The sequence below is a fragment of the Ailuropoda melanoleuca genome, chromosome 3 (assembly GCF_002007445.2).
Source record: "Ailuropoda melanoleuca isolate Jingjing chromosome 3, ASM200744v2, whole genome shotgun sequence".
Classification (NCBI taxonomy): domain Eukaryota; kingdom Metazoa; phylum Chordata; class Mammalia; order Carnivora; family Ursidae; genus Ailuropoda; species Ailuropoda melanoleuca.
In genome coordinates this window covers 147,213,180-147,219,914 of record NC_048220.1, presented here as the reverse complement: position 1 = coordinate 147,219,914, position 6,735 = coordinate 147,213,180, and the positions used below count along the sequence as shown (strand labels likewise).

The 6,735-nt window shown below is 55.0% G+C and overlaps 1 long non-coding RNA gene across 1 annotated transcript; it reads left to right on the top strand.

Moving 5' to 3' along the window:
* The first annotated feature begins 517 nt into the window (after positions 1-517).
* Positions 518-2,379, top strand: LOC117801412. The gene is made up of 3 exons (XR_004623905.1): positions 518-576; positions 1,831-2,072; positions 2,183-2,379. It is a non-coding gene; the product is annotated as an uncharacterized LOC117801412 (long non-coding RNA).
* Positions 2,380-6,735: the final 4,356 nt, after the last annotated feature.

The window sequence follows — 6,735 nt, the reverse complement described above, 5'->3', positions numbered from 1 at the left end:
CCCTGAAGGCAGCATTGGCTGAGCACGGGCAGGGAGTCCCCAAGTTCTGAGGGGTTTGGAGTGCCTGCAGCCCTTCTGTAAACACCTTAGGTCAGTTTGGCAGGATAGAAAGTCCCTGGACTACATGCTCTGTCCTTGATTATCTTAAATATGCCATTCCACTATCTTCTGGCAAAAAAAAAGAGGATAGTCTGATTTTCTTTCCTTTAAAAGTGACTTGGTCTTCTTGTCTTATGACCAAATCATGTCTCTTTTTCTGTAAAGTTCACCAGTTTTGTTAAATGCCTCAGTGCCGGTCACTCTGGGTCGTGTTTCCAGTGCTTGATGTCCTCTTTCACTGTGTACCTTCCCGTCAAGTTTCTTCTCCAGGTGAGTCTCCTGGAAGTGCACTTTGTGCCTTGGCTTGCTGGCCGAGCTGCAGCGGCTCCCCCAGGGACAGGCGTGCGCGCGGCCGGCGTGAGGTCCTGCTCGCCGGGCTGTTCTTCCGTTTCCTCTTCCTGCGTTTCCGTCACGTCTCCGGAGGCCACACCTGCTGTGACTTCTGTTTGCTCTTCTTCCGTGTCAGCTTCTCCAAAGGTGAAGAGTGTTTTAAATTCTTTCTTGAGTTTGGTCATGTGACTTCCCAAATACTCGTCTTCTGCATGCCTTCCCTTCTCAGTTGTTCTGATTCTAAATTGTGTTGTTCTTTCATAGCTCCTACCGTTTTGTTTCTTTTTGGTTCCTTTTAAAATATCAGACTGTGGTTTTCCTCTGTTTTCTAGCATGGTCTTCTGATGTGCTAACTGAACCTAATGACACACACCCTTCCGTGTAGGTTACAAATTATATCATGAACCAGTTCCAAGTTTACTTCAACACTTAGAAAATGAACCAGTCGAATCCAATCAATATTAACAAAGATAGGGGCGCCTGGGTGGCACAGCGGTTAAGCGTCTGCCTTCGGCTCAGGGCGTGATCCCGGCGTTATGGGATCGAGCCCCACATCAGGCTCCTCTGCTAGGAGCCTGCTTCTTCCTCTCCCACTCCCCCTGCTTGTGTTCCCTCTCTCGCTGGCTGTCTCTATCTCTGTCAAATAAATAAATAAAATCTTTAAAAAAAATATTAACAAAGATAATAGAACAACCTATGAAACAACTAAATTGAGAGCTACTAAAAATTGAAAGCTATCTGCTTACATATTTCAATTATTTGTCTTATCTGCTTCTTTGGGGTTTGACCCGAATCTTTATTTACTCTTCCAAAACCTACAGTTATTTCTATGCAAGGGTATTAAACTTACCAGTTGACTATTTAAATCACTGATGTGACATTTATTTTTAGAAAACTAAATTAAATATATTTTTGTGTAAAACCCACCATTGGTTTGGTATGTGGGTTATGGGTGGGTCCACACAAAAGTGAGGAAAGACCAAATGCACTGGAAGATTAGGTGGGGAAGGGGATTTGATGGAGGTCGGCAATCATTCCAGGTAAGAAGTCAGTGGTCAGAATGATAAGGGTGAATTCTCATCTGGCACTTTGGTCTCAGGAGGTGCTGATGCTGGTCAGCGGGGGCCAGGTTTGTGAGGGAGAGACTGCATGCACCAGCCCCCTCCGGCTGGCCCAAGTGCCACCCACCTGACCCCGGAGCACCTGCATTAAGACCTCACCCGGCTCTTCCCTATGCTTAGACCCTGTCCTGCAGAGCCTCAGTGTGCAGAGCTAACCCTGGTGTGGACAGGTCTTTGCACAAATACCACCTTCTGGATTGGGTCTATTCTGGGTGTATTGAAAACCGCAACGTGCCCAGCACCCATGCTCCCATTCTGTTCCCCTCTCTTGTTTCCATAGTGCGGTTGACCTTGTGGCATACTGTAGCATTCCTGATACCCACGTTCTTGCCTCTGCTCAATGGAAACAAAGGTGCACTGTATACCCAGCACCTAGAACAGGACCTGGAGTAAGGTGGGTCTCAATAACACCTGTGAATGCGTGAATGAAGGCTTCTTCCACAGAAGGAAGTCTTGGCCTTGCTCACCTGTCCTCCGTGGGTACCAGCAGCCACGGAATAGAGAGAGGTGTCTGGAAGCAAGGTGAGTCAGGGATGGCTGGAACAGGCTGGAACTGCCAGGAAGGGTTCCAGGGCAGACCTTTCCTGGGGCTCCTGTCCCCTCATTTCACCTTTGGGCACTTTCCTCTGCAGGGCACGTCATGCTACACAGCCCTCCTTGGAGTTCCAAGAAGAGGGATGGGCTAGCAGATCAAAAACCAATTTCCAAGCACCCGAGAGATGGGTGAGAATTCAGGTGTGCATCTGTGGGACGGGGCCAGGCCCCACCCATGGGCCAGGTGTAGCGGCCTCACGGGGACTTCAAAGTTCCAAGGAGGAAAGGGGCTACAGAGCAGCAAATAGGTGACTCAACCTCATTGTTCTGTGTATCTGAAAAATCAATTGGGTCCAAAGTAAAAATATTTATTTAATGAGCAAAAATGTGTGCCTAATTGGTTTTTAAAAGCATATTGCTTCCTGTTCCTTGAGACTGAAAAGGGACCTTTGAAAAAATATTTATGGGGATCGAGTTCTGAAACTGGTTATTGGAGGTTAAATGAGTACAGAAAACAGTGTGTAAGCCACCAAAGACTCAGCCTTTTCCCCGGGATCTGAGGAAGGTGGGCGCCCTTGGAGTGAGGTGGCTCCAACAGGACCCTCGCTGCCCTCCAGGAGCCTCTCTGACCGCGGCCTCCCCCATCACATGGGGTCCAGAGTGTGTGTGTCTCTGTGTGTCTTCTTTTCTGTCTTTTGTGTAATTGCATTTAGGGCCCCCCGGATAATCCAGGAGAAGCTTCTCTCAAGAGCCTTCACCTCGCCGTTTGCCATAGAAGGCATCGAGGTTCCGGGGACATCACATGGATTTTGTTGGGAGGGGGGGTATTTCCAGCTCTTTGAAGGCAAGACCTTGCGCTTCTGTTGTGTTTTCTGGACAGTACCGACCACGGTGAGTGGAGGCTTGGTCCTGGACTGCCAATCTTGAGTATTCACAATCACGCATGAAGAAGGGCAGGAGGCCTGGCTGTTGGAATTCTCACTCACTTTGCAGCTGGGGAACCAGTCAATCAAGTTTCAAGTTTCTATTTGTATTTTGCCCTCATCTGCTCTATCGTCTACACAAACAGCGTGGACGTGGCCAGGCTGGACCTGTGTTCGACCCACCAGCAGAGGGAGGGACGCCCACCCACCCAGCCCTTCCTCTCTGACTGAGCCTTGAGGCACAGGAGGTCCTCTCACTCCCCACTCCTCTGCTGGCAATGCCCACCTCTACGCCCCCTCGGACCCTCCCCTGAGACCCTGTCCCTCCCCCCGGCAGGAAGGGAGCGTCTCCACCCCGTGATGCAGTCTCACTTCTCAGGAACACACCAGGCGGCACAGCCTGGGCCCCAGGCTGTCCTCGCGACACCAGGTGGCCATGCACCGGGTGGCAGCCAGTCATGGTGCACCAGTTTTCTCCCTTAGCCAGGAGGCTAGAGCTAGGTCGGCACCTCTGCGTTGCCATTTTCAACTCATTGACCCAAAATAACTGTTGCTGACCCCAGCCATCACGACTGTGTTCGAGGCAAGGAGAAGGGGCATGGCTGTGCCACCGACATTTACTCTTTGTTCCAGAAAATCAAAACTTGACCCCAAAGGCCACCGCAGTCTCATGCTTCCTTCTCGGCAGCCAAGTGTCCCACCGTAGCTGTAAGACATGAAGACAGCCTCTCTGTCGTTGGCAATGCAAACAGGCAAAATGAAGAGGCAGGGAACCACAGACTCCCTCCAAACCCTGATGATGATTTTAGAGCTGGGGAAATCTGGGGTTCTGAGAGCAGCGTGCCCTGGCCACACAAGCTCATGGGCCTGCCACGGCACCTGCTGGTTCACAGGCTGGCCGGCCTGCTGCTCAGCAAGGGAGACAGTCCCTGCCACCAGCTGCACCGCTCAGCGGGAACACGTGTCTCTCACACCCAGTGCTCCTGCTCTCCGTGCGGCCCACGTTCCAGTGGACGTGATCCATGAGCCACAGAAGGTGGCAGCACCTGACCTTTCTCCTTGTGTCTGCCGAGCTCTGCTGTGTGATGGCTCTGAACCCAACAGGGAACCACGTCCTGCAGCAGACAGGGTGGTGCAGGGATCCACAGGGACCAGCGCAGGCTGGGGGTGGCCGCTGTCTGGAGCCATTGGGGCTGACTGACCTTGGCTCCTGGGCCAAGGACCAGGATGGGGGGGTGCTGTGTGGCCAACACTCTGCTGGTCCAAAGGGGCCCTGAGCCCTGTGCTCACTAGAGACTCAGAGGTGGGGAGCAAGTCTGTAGGTCCTCAGGCCTGATGGAGGTGGGGTTACACGTGAGGTCTGTCCCTCACTCTGCCCTGCATCTCTTCCTGGTGGTTAAGCAGGTGGGTACATAGTGGGAGGGGAGGCAGGGGGTGGGCACAGGGGCAGCTCCCTCTTGGAAGATGCTAGGGGCATGGTGGATATGGGGTGCAGTGTCCCGGGAGTAGACCTGGCTGTCCCAGATGGTGGGCAGGGCCCCTGGCCTCCGGGGGAGGGTCATGGCTCAGAGGCCTGAGGGGCTCGCGGGCCTTCCCTGGGGGGTGATTGCTGCAGTGCACACAGACCCATTTGTCCTCTGTCCCCACTTCCAGAAGGAATTGGGAGCCCCCTTCTTCCTGAGAAATCTTGGTTTTTAGATGTTGGCAACTATAGGAAATGGCAGCCCCTTTTCCTCTTTCCACGGCTGCAGCCCTGGCCGGTGCAGGGGTGGCTCAGGGACACGGGGCGCCCACCCAGTGGACGGAGATGCTTGGCCTGGAGGATGCTCCCTGGGCTCCGTGGGTGGGGTGTGGAAGCAGGGGTCCCCAGCTGGACACGGACAGGAATGAAGCACGCCTGGGCTTGTGGGAGCTGAGCTGGGGCTGAGCATCAGGACAGAGGTTTGGTTGCTGACCAGCAATGCTGAGCTCGCCCTGCCTCGGGGATTCTGGTTGTGTTTCCTTCGGGCCTTGAATCTGATCTGACACCTGAACTAGATAAAATGTTTACCGACTCTCAGGGTGAAACAAAGCCCCGCCCCCACGCTCCCGGGGGTGGGCCCACTTGCCCCTTCCAGCTTCCTTTCCCTTTCATACAGACACTGGCGTCCTGGCCCCGGGGTCCGGAGACACTCACTGCACTGATAACCCATGAGGGCCAGTCTCCAGGCTGAGTGCCATCGGGGACTCCTGCCGCAGGGACTAGGACCCCACTCCCCCAAGAGAGGTCCCCTAGAGCTGCTGTCCCCCCAGCAGAGGCCTGGCACCACCCATTCTGAAATCTCGCCTTCCCAGAAATGAGGGGTAGGACCATGTGCACTGAGCACTGACAAAAGACACGCGGAGTCCACACAGCTGGACTTGTTCCCAGCCTGGGGCCGAGGCCGCCAAGCCTGTCCCACTAGCCTGCCTGGAGCACCCCCACCTCCTCGTCCATGTTGCTGACTACACTGCACCAGACAGAGAAGAGGCAGCACCACCCCATTCTCCTTGTGAAGATTTGCCAGGTACGAGGTTAGGATGCTCACGGGAGCCCCCCAAACCAGCCCTGATAACCACAACTATTTACCTTAAAACAGTGCTCGTTTCACACGGAGGGGAGAGTAGTTGGCTAAAGAGTGTACTGACAGTTTGCAGGTGGCAATGCCACTCCTGCTGTTGGAAGTTCTCCAGGGCCTGGGCTCCTGTGTTCGTTGGTGAGGGTGCCCCAGCCGCGGCCCTCGGGCAGGTGCTTCTCCAGCAGGAAGAGCCGCTGGGAGGTGGGGAGGGCCCTGCCCTGCTGGGCCGCGTGCGCCTCCCTCCCTCCCAAAGTGGCCGTGAAGAAACCTGGAGCAACGGGGGTCTGCAGGCCTGTTCCACAAAGTCTTTGCATGAGGTGTGTTTGCGGGGCACGCGCTTCGCCCGGGGTGCGGGGGTGGGGGTTCTGCTGCCCAGCTGGGGAAGGCTATGCATAGGAGGGTGTGTGACTGCGAGTGTGCGTTTGCACATGAGCGAGCGTGTGTGGGGCTGTCGTGGACTTGGGAGAGACTGGCAGGTGGGCTCCTCTTCGTCCTACAGGAGCCCCTGCGTGGGGTGGGCCTGGCGCAGAAGCATGCGTGCCGAGCCTGTGCTCTAGTCCGACTTGGATCTCCAGTCAAACAGGCCACTCTGTTTCCTCGCCTGTGAAATAACGTGGTGCTGGCTCACATCACAGGATGGAGAGGGGACACCCCAGAGCAGCTGACAGCACGCCCCAGGAGCACACAGAGAGCACCCCTCAGCCACGCCAGCTCCCAGGGCTGGGCTGAGCTCCCCTCTCTTGGGAAAAAGGGGGAACGGCCCTATGTTCCTTTTTTTTTTTTTTTTTTAAGATTTATTTGACAGAGAGAGATGCAGCAAGAGAGGGAACACAAGCAGGGGGAGTGGGAGAGGGAGAAGCAGGCTTCCCGCTGAGCAGGGAGCCCGATGCAATGGATGCAATGCGGGGCTCAGTCCCAGAATGCTGGGATCATGACCTGAGCGGGAGGCAGACGCTTAACGACTGAGCCGCCAGGCGCCCCCTATGATCCTCTTAAGCACATTGCAGGTCTTGTCCAGGCCCCACCCCTTCCCTGGCAAGGGCCGTCATAGTGCAGGAAAAGTCCATGTCTCAGGCCACCAGCACCCCATAGGACCCCTCAAGCTGCCCAGCCAACTGGACATGGACCCAG